This window comes from Camelus bactrianus, chromosome 2 (assembly GCF_048773025.1).
Source record: "Camelus bactrianus isolate YW-2024 breed Bactrian camel chromosome 2, ASM4877302v1, whole genome shotgun sequence".
Taxonomy (NCBI): Eukaryota; Metazoa; Chordata; class Mammalia; order Artiodactyla; family Camelidae; genus Camelus; species Camelus bactrianus.
Genome location: NC_133540.1, coordinates 8,362,015 through 8,388,505, shown reverse-complemented (window position 1 = coordinate 8,388,505; position 26,491 = coordinate 8,362,015).

Sequence of the window (26,491 nt, the reverse complement as noted above, 5' to 3'; positions counted from 1 at the left end):
TAAACTGCAGTTAGGAAAAACCTGCAAAATCAGAATAATATTTTCAAGGTGTATATATGCATTATATGGTGGATGAAAGTTCTGTAATTCACAGGCACACAACTGACTAATGAATGTTTGTCAAATCCGTGATGAATGCAGTGTTTTCCGACCACGGAAAGTCACTTTGTGGGAAACAATTGAAATTGCAATTCTAATGGGTAGAACACACATGCAGAGATTTTTTCTGGGAAAACTTTATGATTTTCGAGACTGAAGTTAGGAAATATCTGTGAAAAAAGGGTAAATATTTCTAGGTGTATTTATGCCTTGTATGGTGGAAGAAAGTTCTGTAATCCACATGTACACAACTGAGTAATGAATGTTTGTCAAATCCGTGATGCATGTAGCGTGTTCAGAAAATGGAAAGTCATTTTGAGGGAAACCATTTAAATTATAATTCTACTGGGTAGAACTCGCATGAAAAGGTTTTTTCTGCGAAAAATTCATGATTTTTGAAACTGAATTTAGGAAAAAGCTGGGAAAGACGAGTAAATATTTCTAGGTGTAAATATACCTCGTATGGTGGTGGAAAGTTCAGAAATCCACATGCTCACAACTCAGTAATGAATGATTTGTAAATCCAATATGCATGTAGCGTGTTATGAACACGGAATGTCATGGTAAGTGAAACATTGTAAATTCATGTCTATTGGATAGAACATGATCGAAGAGAATTTTTCTGTGAAAACTGCCTGTATTTCGCAAGTGGCATTAGGACAAATCTGTGAACACAGAGAAAAATGTCTAGGTGTAAATATTCAGTGTTTGGTGGATGAAAGTTTGGTACTCCACATGTTCACAGCTCATTAAAAAATGTTTGTCCAATCCGTGATCCATGTAGCGTGTTCTGAACACAGAATATCACGGTGATAGAATCTTTGTAAATTACATCTGTATTGGGTAGAACTCGTTTCAAAAGCATTTTTCTGTGAAATCTGCCTCATTTTCAAATCTGACATTAGGTAAACACTTCAAAATCTGAGAAAATGCTTCTAAGTGTCAATATGACTTGTATGGTGGATGAAAGTTCGGTAATACACACGTTCACCACTCAATAAAGAATGTTTGTTGAATCAGTGATGCATGTAGCGTGTTCGGAACATGCAAAGTCACGGTGAGTAAAAGCATTTAAATTACATGTCCACTTGGTAGAACTTGCTGCAAAAGCATTTTTCTGTGAAATCTGCCTCATTTCCCAAACTGGCATTAGGAAAAAATTCGAATTTTGAGAAAATGCTTCTAAGGGCCAATATGACTTGTATGGTGATGAAAGTTCAGAAATACACATGCAAACAAACCTGTAGTGAATACTTTTTGAAACCGTGATGCATGCAGTTTTTTCAGAAGACACAATTTGACGATGAGCGAATCTCTGTAAATTACATGTCTATTGGGTGGAACAAGTTCCAAGAGTATATTACTTTGAAAACTGCCTGATTTCAGAAACTGAGTTTTGGAAAAATCTGCATATAATTTGTACATGTTTCTAGCTGTATATACACATTTTATGGTAGATGAAAGTTCAGTAATCCACATGTTAACAGCTCAGCAGTGAATATTTCTCGAACCTGCGGTGCAAGTAGCAAGTTTGAAGCAGGGAATTTCACGGCGAGGGATTCTATGTAAATATTATGTCCAATGTGTAGAACATGCTATAAGAGATTTATTATGCTATAGTTGCCAGATTTTCTAAACTGCTATTAGGAAAAATCTGCTAACTCAGTATAATGCTTTCTAGGTTTATATATGCCTTATATGGTGGATGAAAATTCTGTAATCTACATGCACACAACTGAGAAATGAATGTTTGTCAAATCCGTGATGAATTTAGCATGTTCGGACCATGGAAAGTCACTTTGTGGGAAACTACTGAAATTACAATTCCTCTGGATAGAACTCGCTTGAAGAGGTTTTTTCCTGAGAAAACTTCATGATTTTAAAACCTGAAGTAAGGAAAAAGCTGTGAAAGCAGAGTAAATATTTCTAGGTGTAAATATGCCTTGTTTGGTGGATTAAATTTCGGAAATCCACATGCTCTCTAATCAGTAATGAATGTTTTATAAATCCTTTATGCATAGAGCGTGTTCTGAACAGGGAATGTCATGGTAGTTGAAACATTGTAAATTTCATATCTGTCTGATAGAACACGCTCGAAGAGAATTTTTCTGTGAAAACTGGATGTTTTATGCAACTGGCATTCAGACAAATCTGCAAACACAGGGAAAAATTTCTAGGTCTAAATATGCCGTGTTTGTTGGATGAATGTTCGGAAATCAACAAGTACCCAACTCATTAATCAATGTTTGTCGAATCCGAGATCCATGTAATGTGTTCGGAACACAGACTATCACGGTAATAGAAACCTTGCAAATTACACATGTATTAGGTAGAACTCGCTCCAAAAGCATTTATCTGCGAAATCTGCCGCATTTACAAAACTGGCATTAGAAAACACTTCAAAATTTGAGAAAATGATTCTAAGTGTCAATATGAATTTTATGGTGGATGAAAGTTCAGTAATCCACATGCTAAAAAATTCTGTAGTGAATATTTGTCGAAACTGTTATGCATGCAGCTTTCTCGGAACACAGAATTTGACGGTGAGGGAACCTATGTAAATTAAATGTCTATTCTGTGGAACTCTCTCCAAGAGTATTTTTCGGTGAAAACTGACTCATTTTTGGAAACTGGCGTTAGGAAAACTTTCAAAACATGAGAAAATATTTGTAAGCGACATTATGCCTTGTATGGTGTATAAAACTACGGTAATCCACATGCTAACAACTCTGTATTGAAAATTTGTGGAATCCGAGATGCATGTAGCCTGTTCAGAACACGGAATTTCACGGTGAGCAAATCTTTGTATATTACAATTCTCTTGGGAAGAACTCGCTCCAAGAGTTTTTTGCTGTGAAATCTGCTGCATTTTGGAATCTGGCGATTGGAAAACTCTGTGAAATCAGAGAAAATGCTTCTAAGTATCAATATGCCTTTTATTATGCTGAAAGTTCGGTAATCCACATGCAAACACATTTGTAGGGAATATATGTCGAATCCGTTATGCATGTAACGTGTTCGAAAGACGTAATTTCACAGCAATGGAATCTATGTAAATTACATGCCTAGTGAGTAGAAATAGCTCCAACAGTTTTTTCCTTCGAAAAATGCCTAATTTCCAAAACTGCTATTAGGAAATTGCTGCGAACCCAGAATTAATGATTCTAGGTGCAAATATGTCTGGTGTGGTAGATGAAATTTTGTAATGCACATGCTTACACTCAATATAGAATGTTGTAGAATCTGTGATGCATGTAATGTTTTCAGAACACGGAATGTCATGGTAAGTGAAACTATGTAAATTACAAGTGTATTGGATAGAACTCACTCCAAGAGGATTTTTCTGTGAAAACTGTCTTATTTTCGAAACTGGCATTAAGAAATATCTGCAAATACTGAGTACATGCTTCTAGCTGTATATATACATTGTATGGTAGATGAAAGTACATTAATCCACATGCTAACAACTCAGCACTTAATATTTGTCGAACTGCTGTGCATGTAGCATTTTCGAAACACGGTATGTCACGGCGAGGAGATCTATGTAAATTACATGTCTACTGTGTAGAACACTCTACAAGAGAATTATCCTGCATAGTTGCCTGATATTCTAAACTGCAGTTAGGAAAAACCTGCAAAATCAGAATAATATTTTCAAGGTGTATATATGCATTATATGGTGGATGAAAGTTCTGTAATTCACAGGCACACAACTGACTAATGAATGTTTGTCAAATCCGTGATGAATGCAGTGTTTTCCGACCACGGAAAGTCACTTTGTGGGAAACAATTGAAATTGCAATTCTAATGGGTAGAACACACATGCAGAGATTTTTTCTGGGAAAACTTTATGATTTTCGAGACTGACGTTAGGAAAAATCTGTGAAAAAAGGGTAAATATTTCTAGGTGTATTTATGCCTTGTATGGTGGAAGAAAGTTCTGTAATCCACATGTACACAACTGAGTAATGAATGTTTGTCAAATCCGTGATGCATGTAGCGTGTTCAGAAAATGGAAAGTCATTTTGAGGGAAACCATTTAAATTATAATTCTACTGGGTAGAACTCGCATGAAAAGGTTTTTTCTGCGAAAAATTCATGATTTTTGAAACTGAATTTAGGAAAAAGCTGGGAAAGACGAGTAAATATTTCTAGGTGTAAATATACCTCGTATGGTGGTGGAAAGTTCAGAAATCCACATGCTCACAACTCAGTAATGAATGATTTGTAAATCCAATATGCATGTAGCGTGTTATGAACACGGAATGTCATGGTAAGTGAAACATTGTAAATTCATGTCTATTGGATAGAACATGATCGAAGAGAATTTTTCTGTGAAAACTGCCAGTATTTCGCAAGTGGCATTAGGACAAATCTGTGAACACAGAGAAAAATGTCTAGGTGTAAATATTCAGTGTTTGGTGGATGAAAGTTTGGTACTCCACATGTTCACAGCTCATTAAAAAATGTTTGTCCAATCCGTGATCCATGTAGCGTGTTCTGAACACAGAATATCACGGTGATAGAATCTTTGTAAATTACATCTGTATTGGGTAGAACTCGTTTCAAAAGCATTTTTCTGTGAAATCTGCCTCATTTTCAAATCTGACATTAGGTAAACACTTCAAAATCTGAGAAAATGCTTCTAAGTGTCAATATGACTTGTATGGTGGATGAAAGTTCGGTAATACACACGTTCACCACTCAATAAAGAATGTTTGTTGAATCAGTGATGCATGTAGCGTGTTCGGAACATGCAAAGTCACGGTGAGTAAAAGCATTTAAATTACATGTCCACTTGGTAGAACTTGCTGCAAAAGCATTTTTCTGTGAAATCTGCCTCATTTCCCAAACTGGCATTAGGAAAAAATTCGAATTTTGAGAAAATGCTTCTAAGGGCCAATATGACTTGTATGGTGATGAAAGTTCAGAAATACACATGCAAACAAACCTGTAGTGAATACTTTTTGAAACCGTGATGCATGCAGTTTTTTCAGAAGACACAATTTGACGATGAGCGAATCTCTGTAAATTACATGTCTATTGGGTGGAACAAGTTCCAAGAGTATATTACTTTGAAAACTGCCTGATTTCAGAAACTGAGTTTTGGAAAAATCTGCATATAATTTGTACATGTTTCTAGCTGTATATACACATTTTATGGTAGATGAAAGTTCAGTAATCCACATGTTAACAGCTCAGCAGTGAATATTTCTCGAACCTGCGGTGCAAGTAGCAAGTTTGAAGCAGGGAATTTCACGGCGAGGGATTCTATGTAAATATTATGTCCAATGTGTAGAACATGCTATAAGAGATTTATTATGCTATAGTTGCCAGATTTTCTAAACTGCTATTAGGAAAAATCTGCTAACTCAGTATAATGCTTTCTAGGTTTATATATGCTTTATATGGTGGATGAAAATTCTGTAATCTACATGCACACAACTGAGTAATGAATGTTTGTCAAATCCGTGATGAATTTAGCATGTTCGGACCATGGAAAGTCACTTTGTGGGAAACTACTGAAATTACAATTCCTCTGGATAGAACTCGCTTGAAGAGGTTTTTTCCTGAGAAAACTTCATGATTTTAAAACCTGAAGTTAGGAAAAAGCTGTGAAAGCAGAGTAAATATTTCTAGGTGTAAATATGCCTTGTTTGGTGGATTAAATTTCGGAAATCCACATGCTCTCTAATCAGTAATGAATGTTTTATAAATCCTTTATGCATAGAGCGTGTTCTGAACAGGGAATGTCATGGTAGTTGAAACATTGTAAATTTCATATCTGTCTGATAGAACACGCTCGAAGAGAATTTTTCTGTGAAAACTGGATGTTTTATGCAACTGGCATTCAGACAAATCTGCAAACACAGAGAAAAATTTCTAGGTGTAAATATGCCGTGTTTCTTGGATGAATGTTCGGAAATCAACAAGTACCCAACTCATTAATCAATGTTTGTCGAATCCGAGATCCATGTAATGTGTTCGGAACACAGACTATCACGGTAATAGAAACCTTGCAAATTACACATGTATTATGTAGAACTCGCTCCAAAAGCATTTATCTGCGAAATCTGCCTCATTTACAAAACTGGCATTAGAAAACACTTCGAAATTTGAGAAACTGATTCTAAGTGTCAATATGAATTTTATGGTGGATGAAAGTTCAGTAATCCACATGCTAAAAAATTCTGTAGTGAATATTTGTCGAAACTGTTATGCATGCAGCTTTCTCGGAACACAGAATTTGACGGTGAGGGAACCTATGTAAATTAAATGTCTATTCTGTGGAACTCTCTCCAAGAGTATTTTTCGGTGAAAACTGACTCATTTTTGGAAACTGGCGTTAGAAAACTTTCAAAACATGAGAAAATATTTGTAAGCGACATTATGCCTTGTATGGTGTATAAAACTACGGTAATCCACATGCTAACAACTCTGTATTGAAAATTTGTGGAATCCGAGATGCATGTAGCCTGTTCAGAACACGGAATTTCACGGTGAGCAAATCTTTGTATATTACAATTCTCTTGGGAAGAACTCGCTCCAAGAGATTTTGCTGTGAAATCTCCTGCATTTTGGAATCTGGCGATTGGAAAACTCTGTGAAATCAGAGAAAATGCTTCTAAGTATCAATATGCCTTTTATTATGCTGAAAGTTCGGTAATCCACATGCAAACACATTTGTAGGGAATATATGTAGAATCCGTTATGCATGTAACGTGTTCGAAAGACGTAATTTCACAGCAATGGAATCTATGTAAATTACATGCCAAGTGAGTAGAAATAGCTCCAACAGTTTTTTCCTTCGAAAAAAGCCTAATTTCCAAAACTGCTATTAGGAAATTGCTGCGAACCCAGAATTAATGATTCTAGGTGCAAATATGTCTGGTGTGGTAGATGAAATTTTGTAATGCACATGCTTACACTCAATATAGAATGTTGTAGAATCTGTGATGCATGTAATGTTTTCAGAACACGGAATGTCATGGTAAGTGAAACTATGTAAATTACAAGTGTATTGGATAGAACTCACTCCAAGAGGATTTTTCTGTGAAAACTGTCTTATTTTTGAAACTGGCATTAAGAAATATCTGCAAATACTGAGTACATGCTTCTAGCTGTATATATACATTGTATGCTAGATGAAAGTACATTAATCCACATGCTAACAACTCAGCACTTAATATTTGTCGAACTGCTGTGCATGTAGCATTTTCGAAACACGGTATGTCACGGCGAGGAGATCCATGTAAATTACATGTCTACTGTGTAGAACACTCTACAAGAGAATTATCCTGCATAGTTGCCTGATATTCTAAACTGCAGTTAGGAAAAAGCTGCAAAATCAGAATAATATTTTCAAGGTGTATATATGCATTATATGGTGGATGAAAGTTCTGTAATTCACAGGCACACAACTGACTAATGAATGTTTGTCAAATCCGTGATGAATGCAGTGTTTTCCGACCACGGAAAGTCACTTTGTGGGAAACAATTGAAATTGCAATTCTAATAGGTAGAACACACATGCAGAGATTTTTTCTGGGAAAACTTTATGATTTTAGAGACTGACGTTAGGAAAAATCTGTGAAAAAAGGGTAAATATTTCTAGGTGTATTTATGCCTTGTATGGTGGAAGAAAGTTCTGTAATCCAAATGCACACAACTGAGTAATGAATGTTTGTCAAATCCGTGATGCATGTAGCGTGTTCAGAAAATGGAAAGTCACTTTGAGGGAAACCATTTAAATTATAATTCTACTGGGTAGAACTCGCATGAAAAGGTTTTTTCTGCGAAAACTTCATGATTTTTGAAACTGAAGTTAGGAAAAAGCTGGGAAAGCCGAGTAAATATTTCTAGGTGTAAATATACCTCGTATGGTGGTGGAAAGTTCAGAAATCCACATGCTCACAACTCAGTAATGAATGATTTGTAAATCCAATATGCATGTAGCGTGTTATGAACACGGAATGTCATGGTAAGTGAAACATTGTAAATTCATGTCTATTGGAAAGAACATAATCGAAGAGAATTTTTCTGTGAAAACTGCCAGTATTTCGCAAGTGGCATTAGGACAAATCTACGAACACAGAGAAAAATGTCTAGGTGTAAATATTCAGTGTTTGGTGGATGAAAGTTTGGTACTCCACATGTACAGAGCTCATTAAAAAATGTTTGTCCAAACCGTGATCCATGTAGTGTGTTCTGAACACAATATCACGGTGATAGAATCTTTGTAAATTACATCTGTATTGGGTAGAACTCGTTTCAAAAGCATTTTTCTGTGAAATCTGCCTCAATTTCAAATCTGACATTAGGTAAACACTTCAAAATTTGAGAAAATGCTTCTAAGTGTCAATATGACTTGTATGGTGGATGAAAGTTCGGTAATACACACGTTCACCACTCAATAAAGAATGTTTGTCGAATCAGTGATGCATGTAGCGTGTTCGGAACATGCAATGTCACGGTGAGTGAAAGCATTTAAATTACATGTCCACTTGGTAGAACTTGCTCCAAAAGCATTTTTCTGTGAAATCTGCCTCATTTTCCAAACTGGCATTAGGAAAAAATTCGAATTTTGATAAAATGCTTCTAAGTGCCAATATGACTTTTATAGTGATGAAAGTTCAGAAATACACATGCAAACAAACCTGTAGGGAATAATTTTTGAAACGGTGATGCATGCAGTTTTTTCAGAACACAGAATTTGACGATTAGCGAATCTCTGTAAATTACATGTCTATTGGGTGGAACAAGTTCCAAGAGTATATTTCTTTGAAAACTGCCTGATTTCAGAAACTGACGTTAAGAAAAATCTGCATATATTTGTACATGTTTGTATCTGTATATACATATTTTATGGTAGATGAAAGTTCAGTAATCCACATGCTAACCACTCAGCAGTGAATATTTGTCGAACCTGCAGTGCAAGTAGCAAGTTTGAATCACGGAATTTCACGGCGAGGGACTCTATATAAATTATATGTCCAATGTGTAGAACATGCTACAAGAGATTTATCCTGCTATAGTTGCCAGATATTCTAATCTGCCATTAGGAAAAAGCTGCAAACTCAGAATAATGTTTTCTAGGTTTATATATGCCTTATATGGTGGATGAAAATTCTGTAATCTACATGCACACAACTGAGTAACGAATGTTTGTCAAATCCGTGATGAATTTAGCATGTTCGGACCATGGAAAGTCACTTTGTGGGAAACTATTGAAATTACAATTCTACTGGGTCGAACTCTCTTGCAGAGATTACTTATGCAATAACATCATGATTTTCAAAACAGACGGTAGGAAAAGGTAGTGAAATCAGAGTAAATATTTCTAGGTGTATATATGTCTCATATGGTGGATGAAAGTTCTGTAATCCACATGCACACAACTGAGTAATTAATGTTTGTCAAATTAGTGATGCATATAGCATGTTCAGAAAACAGAAAGTCGCTTTGAGGGAAACTGCTTAAATTACAATTCCTCTGGATAGAACTCGCTTGAAGAGGTTTTTTCCTGAGAAAACTTCATGATTTTAAAACCTGAAGTTAGGAAAAAGCTGCGAAAGCAGAGTAAATATTTCTAGGTGTAAATATGCCTTGTTTGTTGGATTAAATTTCGAAAATCCACATGCTCTCTAATCAGTAATGAATGTTTTATAAATCCATTATGCATAGAGCTTGTTCTGAACAGGGAATGTCATGGTAGGTGAAACATTGTAAATTTCATGTCTGTCTGATAGAACACGCTCGAAGAGAATTTTTCTGTGAAAACTGCCTGTTTTTTGCAACTGGCCTTCGGACAAATCTGCAAACACAGAGAAAAATTTCTAGGTGTAAATATGCCGTGTTTGTTGGATGAATGTTCGGTAATCAACCCGTTCCCAACTCATTAATCATTGTTTGTCGAATCCGTGATCCATGTAATGTGTTCGGAACACAGACTATCACGGCAAAAGAAACCTTGCAAATTACACATGTATTAGGTAGAACTCGCTCCAAAAGCATATATCTGCGAAATCTGCCTCATTTTCAAATTTGGCATTAGAAAAACACTTCGAAATCTGAGAAAATGATTCTAAGTGTCAATATGAATTTTATGGTGGATGAAAGTTCAGTAATCCACATGCTAAAAAATTCTGTAGTGAATATTTGTCGAAACTGTTATGCATGCAGTTTCTCAGAACACAGAATTTGACGGTGAGCGAACCTATGTAAATTAAATGTCTGTTGTGTAGAACTCTCTCCAAGAGCATTTTTCGGTGAAAACTGCCTCATTTTCGAAACTGGCGTTAGGAAAAATTTCAAAAAATGAGAAAATGCTTGTAAGCGCCATTATGCCTTGTATGGTTGATAAAAATATGTTATTCCACGTGCTAACAACTCTGTATTGAAAATTTGTGGAATCCGAGATGCATGTAGCCTGTTCAGAACACGGAATTTCACGGTGAGCAAATCTTTGTAAATTACAAGTCTCTTGGGAAGAACAGGCTCCAAGAGATTTTTGCTGTGAAATCTGCTGCATTTTGGAATCTGGCGATTGGAAAACTCTGTGAAATCAGAGAAAATGCTTCTAAGTATCAATATGCCTTTTATTATGCTGAAAGTTCGGTAATCCACATGCAAACACATTTGTAGTGAATATATGTCGAATCAGTTATGCATGTAGCGTGTTCGAAAGACGTAATTTCACAGCAATGGAATCTATGTAAATTACATGCCTAGTGAGTAGAAATCGCTCCAACAGTATTTTCCTTAGAAAAATGCCTAATTTTCAAAACTGCTATTAGGAAATTGCTGCGAACCCAGAATTAAAGTTTTTAGGTGCAAATATGTTTTGTGTGGTAGATGAAAGTTTGTAATGCACATGCTTACACTCAATATAGAATGTTGTAGAATCTTTGATGCATGTAATGTTTTCAGAACACGGAATGTCATGGTAAGTGAAACTATGTAAATTACAAGTGTATTGGATAGAACTCACTCCAAGAGGATTTTTCTGTGAAAACTGTCTTATTTTCGAAACTGGCATTAAGAAATATCTGCAAATACTGAGTACATGCTTCTAGCTGTATATATACATTGTATGCTAGATGAAAGTACATTAATCCACATGCTAACAACTCAGCACTTAATATTTGTCAAACTGCTGTGCATGTAGCATTTTCGAAACACGGTATGTCACGGCGAGGAGATCTATGTAAATTACATGTCTACTGTGTAGAACACTCTACAAGAGAATTATCCTGCATAGTTGCCTGATATTCTAAACTGCAGTTAGGAAAAACCTGCAAAATCAGAATAATATTTTCAAGGTGTATATTTGCATTATATGGTGGATGAAAGTTCTGTAATTCACAGGCACACAACTGACTAATGAATGTTTGTCAAATCCGTGATGAATGCAGTGTTTTCCGACCACGGAAAGTCACTTTGTGGGAAACAATTGAAATTGCAATTCTAATGGGTAGAACACACATGCAGAGATTTTTTCTGGGAAAACTTTATGATTTTCGAGACTGACGTTAGGAAAAATCTGTGAAAAAAGGGTAAATATTTCTAGGTGTATTTATGCCTTGTATGGTGGAAGAAAGTTCTGTAATCCACATGCACACAACTGAGTAATGAATGTTTGTCAAATCCGTGATGCATGTAGCGTGTTCAGAAAATGGAAAGTCATTTTGAGGGAAACCATTTAAATTATAATTCTACTGGGTAGAACTCGCATGAAAAGTTTTTTTCTGCGAAAAATTCATGATTTTTGAAACTGAATTTAGGAAAAAGCTGGGAAATACGAGTAAATATTTCTAGGTGTAAATATACCTCGTATGGTGGTGGAAAGTTCAGAAATCCACATGCTCACAAGTCAGTAATGAATGATTTCTAAATCCAATATGCATGTAGCTTGTTATGAACACGGAATGTCATGGTAAGTGAAACATTGTAAATTCATGTCTATTGGATAGAACATGATCGAAGAGAATTTTTCTGTGAAAACTGCCTGTATTTCGCAAGTGGCATTAGGACAAATCTGTGAACACAGAGAAAAATGTCTAGGTGTAAATATTCAGTGTTTGGTGGATGAAAGTTTGGTACTCCACATGTTCACAGCTCATTAAAAAATGTTTGTCCAATCCGTGATCCATGTAGCGTGTTCTGAACACAGAATATCACGGTGATAGAATCTTTGTAAATTACATCTGTATTGGGTAGAACTCGTTTCAAAAGCATTTTTCTGTGAAATCTGCCTCATTTTCAAATCTGACATTAGGTAAACACTTCAAAATCTGAGAAAATGCTTCTAAGTGTCAATATGACTTGTATGGTGGATGAAAATTCGGTAATACACACGTTCACCACTCAATAAAGAATGTTTGTTGAATCAGTGATGCATGTAGCGTGTTCGGATCATGCAAAGTCACGGTGAGTAAAAGCATTTAAATTACATGTCCACTTGGTAGAACTTGCTGCAAAAGCATTTTTCTGTGAAATCTGCCTCATTTCCCAAACTGGCATTAGGAAAAAATTCGAATTTTGAGAAAATGCTTCTAAGGGCCAATATGACTTGTATGGTGATGAAAGTTCAGAAATACACATGCAAACAAACCTGTAGTGAATACTTTTTGAAACCGTGATGCATGCAGTTTTTTCAGAAGACACAATTTGACGATGAGCGAATCTCTGTAAATTACATGTCTATTGGGTGGAACAAGTTCCAAGAGTATATTACTTTGAAAACTGCCTGATTTCAGAAACTGAGTTTTGGAAAAATCTGCATATAATTTGTACATGTTTCTAGCTGTATATACACATTTTATGGTAGATGAAAGTTCAGTAATCCACATGTTAACAGCTCAGCAGTGAATATTTCTCGAACCTGCGGTGCAAGTAGCAAGTTTGAAGCAGGGAATTTCACGGCGAGGGATTCTATGTAAATATTATGTCCAATGTGTAGAACATGCTATAAGAGATTTATTATGCTATAGTTGCCAGATTTTCTAAACTGCTATTAGGAAAAATCTGCTAACTCAGTATAATGCTTTCTAGGTTTATATATGCCTTATATGGTGGATGAAAATTCTGTAATCTACATGCACACAACTGAGTAATGAATGTTTGTCAAATCCGTGATGAATTTAGCATGTTCGGACCATGGAAAGTCACTTTGTGGGAAACTACTGAAATTACAATTCCTCTGGATAGAACTCGCTTGAAGAGGTTTTTTCCTGAGAAAACTTCATGATTTTAAAACCTGAAGTTAGGAAAAAGCTGTGAAAGCAGAGTAAATATTTCTAGGTGTAAATATGCCTTGTTTGGTGGATTAAATTTCGGAAATCCACATGCTCTCTAATCAGTAATGAATGTTTTATAAATCCTTTATGCATAGAGCGTGTTCTGAACAGGGAATGTCATGGTAGTTGAAACATTGTAAATTTCATATCTGTCTGATAGAACACGCTCGAAGAGAATTTTTCTGTGAAAACTGGATGTTTTATGCAACTGGCATTCAGACAAATCTGCAAACACAGAGAAAAATTTCTAGGTGTAAATATGCCGTGTTTGTTGGATGAATGTTCGGAAATCAACAAGTACCCAACTCATTAATCAATGTTTGTCGAATCCGAGATCCATGTAATGTGTTCGGAACACAGACTATCACGGTAATAGAAACCTTGCAAATTACACATGTATTATGTAGAACTCGCTCCAAAAGCATTTATCTGCGAAATCTGCCTCATTTACAAAACTGGCATTAGAAAACACTTCGAAATTTGAGAAACTGATTCTAAGTGTCAATATGAATTTTATGGTGGATGAAAGTTCAGTAATCCACATGCTAAAAAATTCTGTAGTGAATATTTGTCGAAACTGTTATGCATGCAGCTTTCTCGGAACACAGAATTTGACGGTGAGGGAACCTATGTAAATTAAATGTCTATTCTGTGGAACTCTCTCCAAGAGTATTTTTCGGTGAAAACTGACTCATTTTTGGAAACTGGCGTTAGAAAACTTTCAAAACATGAGAAAATATTTGTAAGCGACATTATGCCTTGTATGGTGTATAAAACTACGGTAATCCACATGCTAACAACTCTGTATTGAAAATTTGTGGAATCCGAGATGCATGTAGCCTGTTCAGAACACGGAATTTCACGGTGAGCAAATCTTTGTATATTACAATTCTCTTGGGAAGAACTCGCTCCAAGAGATTTTGCTGTGAAATCTCCTGCATTTTGGAATCTGGCGATTGGAAAACTCTGTGAAATCAGAGAAAATGCTTCTAAGTATCAATATGCCTTTTATTATGCTGAAAGTTCGGTAATCCACATGCAAACACATTTGTAGGGAATATATGTAGAATCCGTTATGCATGTAACGTGTTCGAAAGACGTAATTTCACAGCAATGGAATCTATGTAAATTACATGCCAAGTGAGTAGAAATAGCTCCAACAGTTTTTTCCTTCGAAAAAAGCCTAATTTCCAAAACTGCTATTAGGAAATTGCTGCGAACCCAGAATTAATGATTCTAGGTGCAAATATGTCTGGTGTGGTAGATGAAATTTTGTAATGCACATGCTTACACTCAATATAGAATGTTGTAGAATCTGTGATGCATGTAATGTTTTCAGAACACGGAATGTCATGGTAAGTGAAACTATGTAAATTACAAGTGTATTGGATAGAACTCACTCCAAGAGGATTTTTCTGTGAAAACTGTCTTATTTTTGAAACTGGCATTAAGAAATATCTGCAAATACTGAGTACATGCTTCTAGCTGTATATATACATTGTATGCTAGATGAAAGTACATTAATCCACATGCTAACAACTCAGCACTTAATATTTGTCGAACTGCTGTGCATGTAGCATTTTCGAAACACGGTATGTCACGGCGAGGAGATCCATGTAAATTACATGTCTACTGTGTAGAACACTCTACAAGAGAATTATCCTGCATAGTTGCCTGATATTCTAAACTGCAGTTAGGAAAAAGCTGCAAAATCAGAATAATATTTTCAAGGTGTATATATGCATTATATGGTGGATGAAAGTTCTGTAATTCACAGGCACACAACTGACTAATGAATGTTTGTCAAATCCGTGATGAATGCAGTGTTTTCCGACCACGGAAAGTCACTTTGTGGGAAACAATTGAAATTGCAATTCTAATAGGTAGAACACACATGCAGAGATTTTTTCTGGGAAAACTTTATGATTTTAGAGACTGACGTTAGGAAAAATCTGTGAAAAAAGGGTAAATATTTCTAGGTGTATTTATGCCTTGTATGGTGGAAGAAAGTTCTGTAATCCAAATGCACACAACTGAGTAATGAATGTTTGTCAAATCCGTGATGCATGTAGCGTGTTCAGAAAATGGAAAGTCACTTTGAGGGAAACCATTTAAATTATAATTCTACTGGGTAGAACTCGCATGAAAAGGTTTTTTCTGCGAAAACTTCATGATTTTTGAAACTGAAGTTAGGAAAAAGCTGGGAAAGCCGAGTAAATATTTCTAGGTGTAAATATACCTCGTATGGTGGTGGAAAGTTCAGAAATCCACATGCTCACAACTCAGTAATGAATGATTTGTAAATCCAATATGCATGTAGCGTGTTATGAACACGGAATGTCATGGTAAGTGAAACATTGTAAATTCATGTCTATTGGAAAGAACATAATCGAAGAGAATTTTTCTGTGAAAACTGCCAGTATTTCGCAAGTGGCATTAGGACAAATCTACGAACACAGAGAAAAATGTCTAGGTGTAAATATTCAGTGTTTGGTGGATGAAAGTTTGGTACTCCACATGTACAGAGCTCATTAAAAAATGTTTGTCCAAACCGTGATCCATGTAGTGTGTTCTGAACACAATATCACGGTGATAGAATCTTTGTAAATTACATCTGTATTGGGTAGAACTCGTTTCAAAAGCATTTTTCTGTGAAATCTGCCTCAATTTCAAATCTGACATTAGGTAAACACTTCAAAATTTGAGAAAATGCTTCTAAGTGTCAATATGACTTGTATGGTGGATGAAAGTTCGGTAATACACACGTTCACCACTCAATAAAGAATGTTTGTCGAATCAGTGATGCATGTAGCGTGTTCGGAACATGCAATGTCACGGTGAGTGAAAGCATTTAAATTACATGTCCACTTGGTAGAACTTGCTCCAAAAGCATTTTTCTGTGAAATCTGCCTCATTTTCCAAACTGGCATTAGGAAAAAATTCGAATTTTGATAAAATGCTTCTAAGTGCCAATATGACTTTTATAGTGATGAAAGTTCAGAAATACACATGCAAACAAACCTGTAGGGAATAATTTTTGAAACGGTGATGCATGCAGTTTTTTCAGAACACAGAATTTGACGATTAGCGAATCTCTGTAAATTACATGTCTATTGGGTGGAACAAGTTCCAAGAGTATAATTCTTTGAAAACTGCCTGATTTCAGAAACTGACGTTAAGAAAAATCTGCATATATTTGTACATGTTTGTATCTGTATATACATATTTTATGGTAGATGAAAGTTCAGTAATCCACATGCTAACCACTCAGCAGTGAATATTTGTCGAACCTGCAGTGCAAGTAGCAAGTTTGAATCACGGAATTTCACGGCGAGGGACTCTATATAAATTATATGTCCAATGTGTAGAACATGCTACAAGAGATTTATCCTGCTATAGTTGCCAGATATTCTAAACTGCCATTAGGAAAAAGCTGCAAACTCAGAATAATGTTTTCTAGGTTTATATATGCCTTATATGGTGGATGAAAATTCTGTAATCTACATGCACACAACTGAGTAACGAATGTTTGTCAAATCCGTGATGAATTTAGCATGTTCGGACCATGGAAAGTCACTTTGTGGGAAACTATTGAAATTACAATTCTACTGGGTCGAACTCTCTTGCAGAGATTACTTATGCAATAACATCATGATTTTCAAAACAGACGGTAGGAAAAGGTAGTGAAATCAGAGTAAATATTTCTAGGTGTATATATGTCTCATATGGTGGATGAAAGTTCTGTAATCCACATGCACACAACTGAGTAATTAATGTTTGTCAAATTAGTGATGCATATAGCATGTTCAGAAAACAGAAAGTCGCTTTGAGGGAAACTGCTTAAATTACAATTCCTCTGGATAGAACTCGCTTGAAGAGGTTTTTTCCTGAGAAAACTTCATGATTTTAAAACCTGAAGTTAGGAAAAAGCTGCGAAAGCAGAGTAAATATTTCTAGGTGTAAATATGCCTTGTTTGTTGGATTAAATTTCGAAAATCCACATGCTCTCTAATCAGTAATGAATGTTTTATAAATCCATTATGCATAGAGCTTGTTCTGAACAGGGAATGTCATGGTAGGTGAAACATTGTAAATTTCATGTCTGTCTGATAGAACACGCTCGAAGAGAATTTTTCTGTGAAAACTGCCTGTTTTTTGCAACTGGCCTTCGGACAAATCTGCAAACACAGAGAAAAATTTCTAGGTGTAAATATGCCGTGTTTGTTGGATGAATGTTCGGTAATCAACCCGTTCCCAACTCATTAATCATTGTTTGTCGAATCCGTGATCCATGTAATGTGTTCGGAACACAGACTATCACGGCAAAAGAAACCTTGCAAATTACACATGTATTAGGTAGAACTCGCTCCAAAAGCATATATCTGCGAAATCTGCCTCATTTTCAAATTTGGCATTAGAAAAACACTTCGAAATCTGAGAAAATGATTCTAAGTGTCAATATGAATTTTATGGTGGATGAAAGTTCAGTAATCCACATGCTAAAAAATTCTGTAGTGAATATTTGTCGAAACTGTTATGCATGCAGTTTCTCAGAACACAGAATTTGACGGTGAGCGAACCTATGTAAATTAAATGTCTGTTGTGTAGAACTCTCTCCAAGAGCATTTTTCGGTGAAAACTGCCTCATTTTCGAAACTGGCGTTAGGAAAACTTTCAAAAAATGAGAAAATGCTTGTAAGCGCCATTATGCCTTGTATGGTTGATAAAAATATGGTATTCCACGTGCTAACAACTCTGTATTGAAAATTTGTGGAATCCGAGATGCATGTAGCCTGTTCAGAACACGGAATTTCACGGTGAGCAAATCTTTGTAAATTACAAGTCTCTTGGGAAGAACAGGCTCCAAGAGATTTTTGCTGTGAAATCTGCTGCATTTTGGAATCTGGCGATTGGAAAACTCTGTGAAATCAGAGAAAATGCTTCTAAGTATCAATATGCCTTTTATTATGCTGAAAGTTCGGTAATCCACATGCAAACACATTTGTAGTGAATATATGTCGAATCAGTTATGCATGTAGCGTGTTCGAAAGACGTAATTTCACAGCAATGGAATCTATGTAAATTACATGCCTAGTGAGTAGAAATCGCTCCAACAGTATTTTCCTTAGAAAAATGCCTAATTTTCAAAACTGCTATTGGGAAATTGCTGCGAACCCAGAATTAAATTTTCTAGGTGCAAATATGTCTTGTGTGGTAGATGAAAGTTTGTAATGCACATGCTTACACTCAATATAGAATGTTGTAGAATCTTTGATGCATGTAATGTTTTCAGAACACGGAATGTCATGGTAAGTGAAACTATGTAAATTACAAGTGTATTGGATAGAACTCACTCCAAGAGGATTTTTCTGTGAAAACTGTCTTATTTTCGAAACTGGCATTAAGAAATATCTGCAAATACTGAGTACATGCTTCTAGCTGTATATATACATTGTATGCTAGATGAAAGTACATTAATCCACATGCTAACAACTCAGCACTTAATATTTGTCGAACTGCTGTGCATGTAGCATTTTCGAAACACGGTATGTCACGGCGAGGAGATCTATGTAAATTACATGTCTACTGTGTAGAACACTCTACAAGAGAATTATCCTGCATAGTTGCCTGATATTCTAAACTGCAGTTAGGAAAAACCTGCAAAATCAGAATAATATTTTCAAGGTGTATATATGCATTATATGGTGGATGAAAGTTCTGTAATTCACAGGCACACAACTGACTAATGAATGTTTGTCAAATCCGTGATGAATGCAGTGTTTTCCGACCACGGAAAGTCACTTTGTGGGAAACAATTGAAATTGCAATTCTAATAGGTAGAACACACATGCAGAGATTTTTTCTGGGAAAACTTTATGATTTTCGAGACTGACGTTAGGAAAAATCTGTGAATTCATGGTAAATATTTCTAGGTGTATTTATGCCTTGTATGGTGGAAGAAAGTTCTGTAATCCAAATGCACACAACTGAGTAATGAATGTTTGTCAAATCCGTGATGCATGTAGCGTGTTCAGAAAATGGAAAGTCACTTTGAGGGAAACCATTTAAATTAAAATTCTACTGGGTAGAACTCGCATGAAAAGGTTTTTTCTGCGAAAACTTCATGATTTTTGAAACTGAAGTTAGGAAAAAGCTGGGAAAGCCGAGTAAATATTTCTAGGTGTAAATATACCTCGTATGGTGGTGGAAAGTTCAGAAATCCACATGCTCACAACTCAGTAATGAATGATTTGTAAATCCAATATGCATGTAGCGTGTTATGAACACGGAATGTCATGGTAAGTGAAACATTGTAAATTCATGTCTATTGGAAAGAACATAATCGAAGAGAAATTTTCTGTGAAAACTGCCAGTATTTCGCAAGTGGCATTAGGACAAATCTACGAACACAGAGAAAAATGTCTAGGTGTAAATATTCAGTGTTTGGTGGATGAAAGTTTGGTACTCCACATGTACAGAGCTCATTAAAAAATGTTTGTCCAAACCGTGATCCATGTAGTGTGTTCTGAACACAATATCACGGTGATAGAATCTTTGTAAATTACATCTGTATTGGGTAGAACTCGTTTCAAAAGCATTTTTCTGTGAAATCTGCCTCAATTTCAAATCTGACATTAGGTAAACACTTCAAAATTTGAGAAAATGCTTCTAAGTGTCAATATGACTTGTATGGTGGATGAAAGTTCGGTAATACACACGTTCACCACTCAATAAAGAATGTTTGTCGAATCAGTGATGCATGTAGCGTGTTCGGAACATGCAATGTCACGGTGAGTGAAAGCATTTAAATTACATGTCCACTTGGTAGAACTTGCTCCAAAAGCATTTTTCTGTGAAATCTGCCTCATTTTCCAAACTGGCATTAGGAAAAAATTCGAATTTTGATAAAATGCTTCTAAGTGCCAATATGACTTTTATAGTGATGAAAGTTCAGAAATACACATGCAAACAAACCTGTAGGGAATAATTTTTGAAACGGTGATGCATGCAGTTTTTTCAGAACACAGAATTTGACGATTAGCGAATCTCTGTAAATTACATGTCTATTGGGTGGAACAAGTTCCAAGAGTATATTTCTTTGAAAACTGCCTGATTTCAGAAACTGACGTTAAGAAAAATCTGCATATATTTGTACATGTTTGTATCTGTATATACATATATTATGGTAGATGAAAGTTCAGTAATCCACATGCTAACAACTCAGCAGTGAATATTTGTTGAACCTGCAGTGCAAGTAGCAAGTTTGAATCACGGAATTTCACGGCGAGGGACCCTATATAAATTATATGTCCAATGTGTAGAACATGCTACAAGAGATTTATCCTGCTATAGTTGCCAGATATTCTAAACTGCCATTAGGAAAAAGCTGCGAACTCAGAATAATGTTTTCTAGGTTTATATATGCCTTATATGGTGGATGAAAATTCTGTAATCTACATGCACACAACTGAGTAACGAATGTTTGTCAAATCCGTGATGAATTTAGCATGTTCGGACCATGGAAAGTCACTTTGTGGGAAACTATTGAAATTACAATTCTACTGGGTCGAACTCGCTTGCAGAGATTACTTATGCAATAACATCATGATTTTCAAAACAGACGGTAGGAAAAAGTAGTGAAATCAGAGTAAATATTTCTAGGTGTATATATGTCTCATATGGTGGATGAAAGTTCTGTAATCCACATGCACACAACTGAGTAATTAATGTTTGTCAAATTAGTGATGCATATAGCATGTTCAGAAAACGGAAAGTCGCTTTGAGGGAAACTGCTTAAATTACAATTCCTCTGGATAGAACTCGCTTGAAGAGGTTTTTTCCTGAGAAAACTTCATGATTTTAAAACCTGAAGTTAGGAAAAAGCTGTGAAAGCAGAGTAAATATTTCTAGGTGTAAATATGCCTTGTTTGTTGGATTAAATTTCGAAAATCCACATGCTTTCTAATCAGTAATGAATGTTTTATAAATCCATTATGCATAGAGCTTGTTCTGAACAGGGAATGTCATGGTAGGTGAAACATTGTAAATTTCATGTCTGTCTGATAGAACACGCTCGAAGAGAATTTTTCTGTGAAAACTGCCTGTTTTTTGCAACTGGCCTTCGGACAAATCTGCAAACACAGAGAAAAATTTCTAGGTGTAAATATGCCGTGTTTGTTGGATGAATGTTCGGTAATCAACCCGTTCCCAACTCATTAATCATTGTTTGTCGAATCCGTGATCCATGTAATGTGTTCGGAACACAGACTATCACGGCAAAAGAAACCTTGCAAATTACACATGTATTAGGTAGAACTCGCTCCAAAAGCATATATCTGCGAAATCTGCCTCATTTTCAAATTTGGCATTAGAAAAACACTTCGAAATCTGAGAAAATGATTCTAAGTGTCAATATGAATTTTATGGTGGATGAAAGTTCAGTAATCCACATGCTAAAAAATTCTGTAGTGAATATTTGTCGAAACTGTTATGCATGCAGTTTCTCAGAACACAGAATTTGACGGTGAGCGAACCTATGTAAATTAAATGTCTGTTGTGTAGAACTCTCTCCAAGAGCATTTTTCGGTGAAAACTGCCTCATTTTCGAAACTGGCGTTAGGAAAACTTTCAAAAAATGAGAAAATGCTTGTAAGCGCCATTATGCCTTGTATGGTTGATAAAAATATGGTATTCCACGTGCTAACAACTCTGTATTGAAAATTTGTGGAATCCGAGATGCATGTAGCCTGTTCAGAACACGGAATTTCACGGTGAGCAAATCTTTGTAAATTACAAGTCTCTTGGGAAGAACAGGCTCCAAGAGATTTTTGCTGTGAAATCTGCTGCATTTTGGAATCTGGCGATTGGAAAACTCTGTGAAATCAGAGAAAATGCTTCTAAGTATCAATATGCCTTTTATTATGCTGAAAGTTCGGTAATCCACATGCAAACACATTTGTAGTGAATATATGTCGAATCAGTTATGCATGTAGCGTGTTCGAAAGACGTAATTTCACAGCAATGGAATCTATGTAAATTACATGCCTAGTGAGTAGAAATCGCTCCAACAGTATTTTCCTTAGAAAAATGCCTAATTTTCAAAACTGCTGTTGGGAAATTGCTGCGAACCCAGAATTAAAGTTTCTAGGTGCAAATATGTCTTGTGTGGTAGATGAAAGTTTGTAATGCACATGCTTACACTCAATATAGAATGTTGTAGAATCTTTGATGCATGTAATGTTTTCAGAACACGGAATGTCATGGTAAGTGAAACTATGTAAATTACAAGTGTATTGGATAGAACTCACTTCAAGAGGATTTTTCTGTGAAAACTGTCTTATTTTCGAAACTGGCATTAAGAAATATCTGCAAATACTGAGTACATGCTTCTAGCTGTATATATACATTGTATGCTAGATGAAAGTACATTAATCCACATGCTAACAACACAGCACTTAATATTTGTCAAACTGCTGTGCATGTAGCATTTTCGAAACACGGTATGTCACGGCGAGGAGATCTATGTAAATTACATGTCTACTGTGTAGAACACTCTACAAGAGAATTATCCTGCAAAGTTGCCTGATATTCTAAACTGCAGTTAGGAAAAAGCTGCAAAATCAGAATAATACTTTCAAGGTGTATATATGCATTATATGGTGGATGAAAGTTCTGTAATTCACAGGCACACAACTGACTAATGAATGTTTGTCAAATCCGTGATGAATGCAGTGTTTTCCGACCACGGAAAGTCACTTTGTGGGAAGCAATTGAAATTGCAATTCTAATGGGTAGAACACACATGCAGAGATATTTTCTGGGAAAACTTTATGATTTTAGAGACTGATGTTAGGAAAAATCTGTGAAATCAGGGTAAATATTTCTAGGTGTATTTATGCCTTGTATGGTGGAAGAAAGTTCTGTAATCCACATGCACACAACTGAGTAATGAATGTTTGTCAAATCCGTGATGCATGTAGCGTGTTCAGAAAATGGAAAGTCACTTTGAGGGAAACCATTTAAATTATAATTCTACTGGGTAGAACTCTCATGAAGAGGTATTTTTCTGCGAAAACTTCATGATTTTTGAAACTGAAGTTAGGAAAAAGCTGGGAAAGCCGAGTAAATATTTCTAGGTGTAAATATACCTTGTATGGTGGTGGAAAGTTCAGAAATCCACATGCTCACAACTCAGTAATGAATGATTTGTAAATCCAATATGCATGTAGCGTGTTATGAACACAGAATGTCATGGTAAGTGAAACATTGTAAATTCATGTCTATTGGATAGAACATGATCGAAGAGAATTTTTCTGTGAAAACTGCCAGTATTTCGCAAGTGGCATTAGGACAAATCTACGAACACAGAGAAAAATGTCTAGGTGTAAATATTCAGTGTTTGGTGGATGAAAGTTTGGTACTCCACATGTACAGAGCTCATTAAAAAATGTTTGTCCAAACCGTGATCCATGTAGTGTGTTCTGAGCACAATATCACGGTGATAGAATCTTTGTAAATTACATCTGTATTGGGTAGAACTCGTTTCAAAAGCATTTTTCTGTGAAATCTGCCTCAATTTCAAATCTGACATTAGGTAAACACTTCAAAATTTGAGAAAATGCTTCTAAGTGTCAATATGACTTGTATGGTGGATGAAAGTTCGGTAATACACACGTTCACCACTCAATAAAGAATGTTTGTTGAATCAGTGATGCATGTAGCGTGTTTGGAACATACAATGTCACGTTGAGTGAAAGCATTTAAATTACATGTCCACTTGGTAGAACTTGCTCCAAAAGCATTTTTCTGTGAAATCTGCCTCATTTTCCAAACTGGCATTAGGAAAAAATTCGAATTTTGATAAAATGCTTCTAAGTGCCAATATGACTTTTATAGTGATGAAAGTTCAGAAATACACATGCAAACAAACCTGTAGGGAATAATTTTTGAAACGGTGATGCATGCACTTTTTTCAGAAGACACAATTTGACGATGAGCGAATCCCTGTAAATTATATGTCTATTGGGTGGAACAAGTTCCAAGAGTATATTTCTTTGAAAACTGCCTGATTTCAGAAACTGACGTCAGGAAAAATCCGCATATATTTGTACATGTTTCTATCTGTATATACACATTTTATGGTAGATGAAAGTTCAGTAATCCACATGCTAACAACTCAGCAGTGAATATTTGTCGAACCTGCAGTGCAAGTAGCAAGTTTGAATCACGGAATTTCACGGCGAGGGACTCTATATAAATTATATGTCCAATGTGTAGAACATGCTACAAGAGATTTATCCTGCTATAGTTGCCAGATTTTCTAAACTGCCATTAGGAAAAAGCTGCGAACTCAGAATAATGTTTTCTAGGTTTATATATGCCTTATATGGTGGATGAAAATTCTGTAATCTACATGCACACAACTGAGTAACGAATGTTTGTCAAATCCGTGATGAATTTAGCATGTTCGGACCATGGAAAGTCACTTTGTGGGAAACTATTGAAATTACAATTCTACTGGGTCGAACTCACTTGCAGAGATTACTTATGCAATAACATCATGATTTTCAAAACAGACGGTAGGAAAAAGTAGTGAAATCAGAGTAAATATTTCTAGGTGTATATATGTCTCATATGGTGGATGAAAGTTCTGTAATCCACATGCACACAACTGAGTAATTAATGTTTGTCAAATTAGTGATGCATATAGCATGTTCAGAAAACGGAATGTCGCTTTGAGGGAAACTGCTTAAATTACAATTCCTCTGGATAGAACTCGCTTGAAGAGGTTTTTTCCTGAGAAAACTTCATGATTTTAAAACCTGAATTTAGGAAAAAGCTGTGAAAGCAGAGTAAATATTTCTAGGTGTAAATATGCCTTGTTTGTTGGATTAAATTTCGAAAATCCACATGCTCTCTAATCAGTAATGAATGTTTTATAAATCCATTATGCATAGAGCTTGTTCTGAACAGGGAATGTCATGGTAGGTGAAACATTGTAAATTTCATGTCTGTCTGATAGAACACTCTCAAAGAGAATTTTTCTGTGAAAACTGCCTGTTTTTTGCAACTGGCCTTCGGACAAATCTGCAAACACAGAGAAAAATTTCTAGGTGTAAATATGCCGTGTTTGCTGGATGAATGTTCGGTAATCAACCCGTTCCCAACTCATTAATCATTGTTTGTCGAATCCATGATCCATGTAATGTGTTCGGAACACAGACTATCACGGCAAAAGAAACCTTGCAAATTACACATGTATTAGGTAGAACTCGCTCCAAAAGCATATATCTGCGAAATCTGCCTCATTTTCAAATTTGGCATTAGAAAAACACTTCGAAATCTGAGAAAATGATTCTAAGTGTCAATATGAATTTTATGGTGGATGAAAGTTCAGTAATCCACATGCTAAAAAATTCTGTAGTGAATATTTGTCGAAACTGTTATGCATGCAGTTTCTCAGAACACAGAATTTGACGGTGAGCGAACCTATGTAAATTAAATGTCTGTTGTGTAGAACTCTCTCCAAGAGCATTTTTCGGTGAAAACTGCCTCATTTTCGAAACTGGCGTTAGGAAAACTTTCAAAAAATGAGAAAATGCTTGTAAGCGCCATTATGCCTTGTATGGTTGATAAAAATATGGTATTCCACGTGCTAACAACTCTGTATTGAAAATTTGTGGAATCCGAGATGCATGTAGCCTGTTCAGAACACGGAATTTCACGGTGAGCAAATCTTTGTAAATTACAAGTCTCTTGGGAAGAACAGGCTCCAAGAGATTTTTGCTGTGAAATCTGCTGCATTTTGGAATCTGGTGATTGGAAAACTCTGTGAAATCAGAGAAAATGCTTCTAAGTATCAATATGCCTTTTATTATGCTGAAAGTTCGGTAATCCACATGCAAACACATTTGTAGTGAATATATGTCGAATCAGTTATGCATGTAGCGTGTTCGAAAGACGTAATTTCACAGCAATGGAATCTATGTAAATTACATGCCTAGTGAGTAGAAATCGCTCCAACAGTATTTTCCTTAGAAAAATGCCTAATTTTCAAAACTGCTATTAGGAAATTGCTGCGAACCCAGAATTAA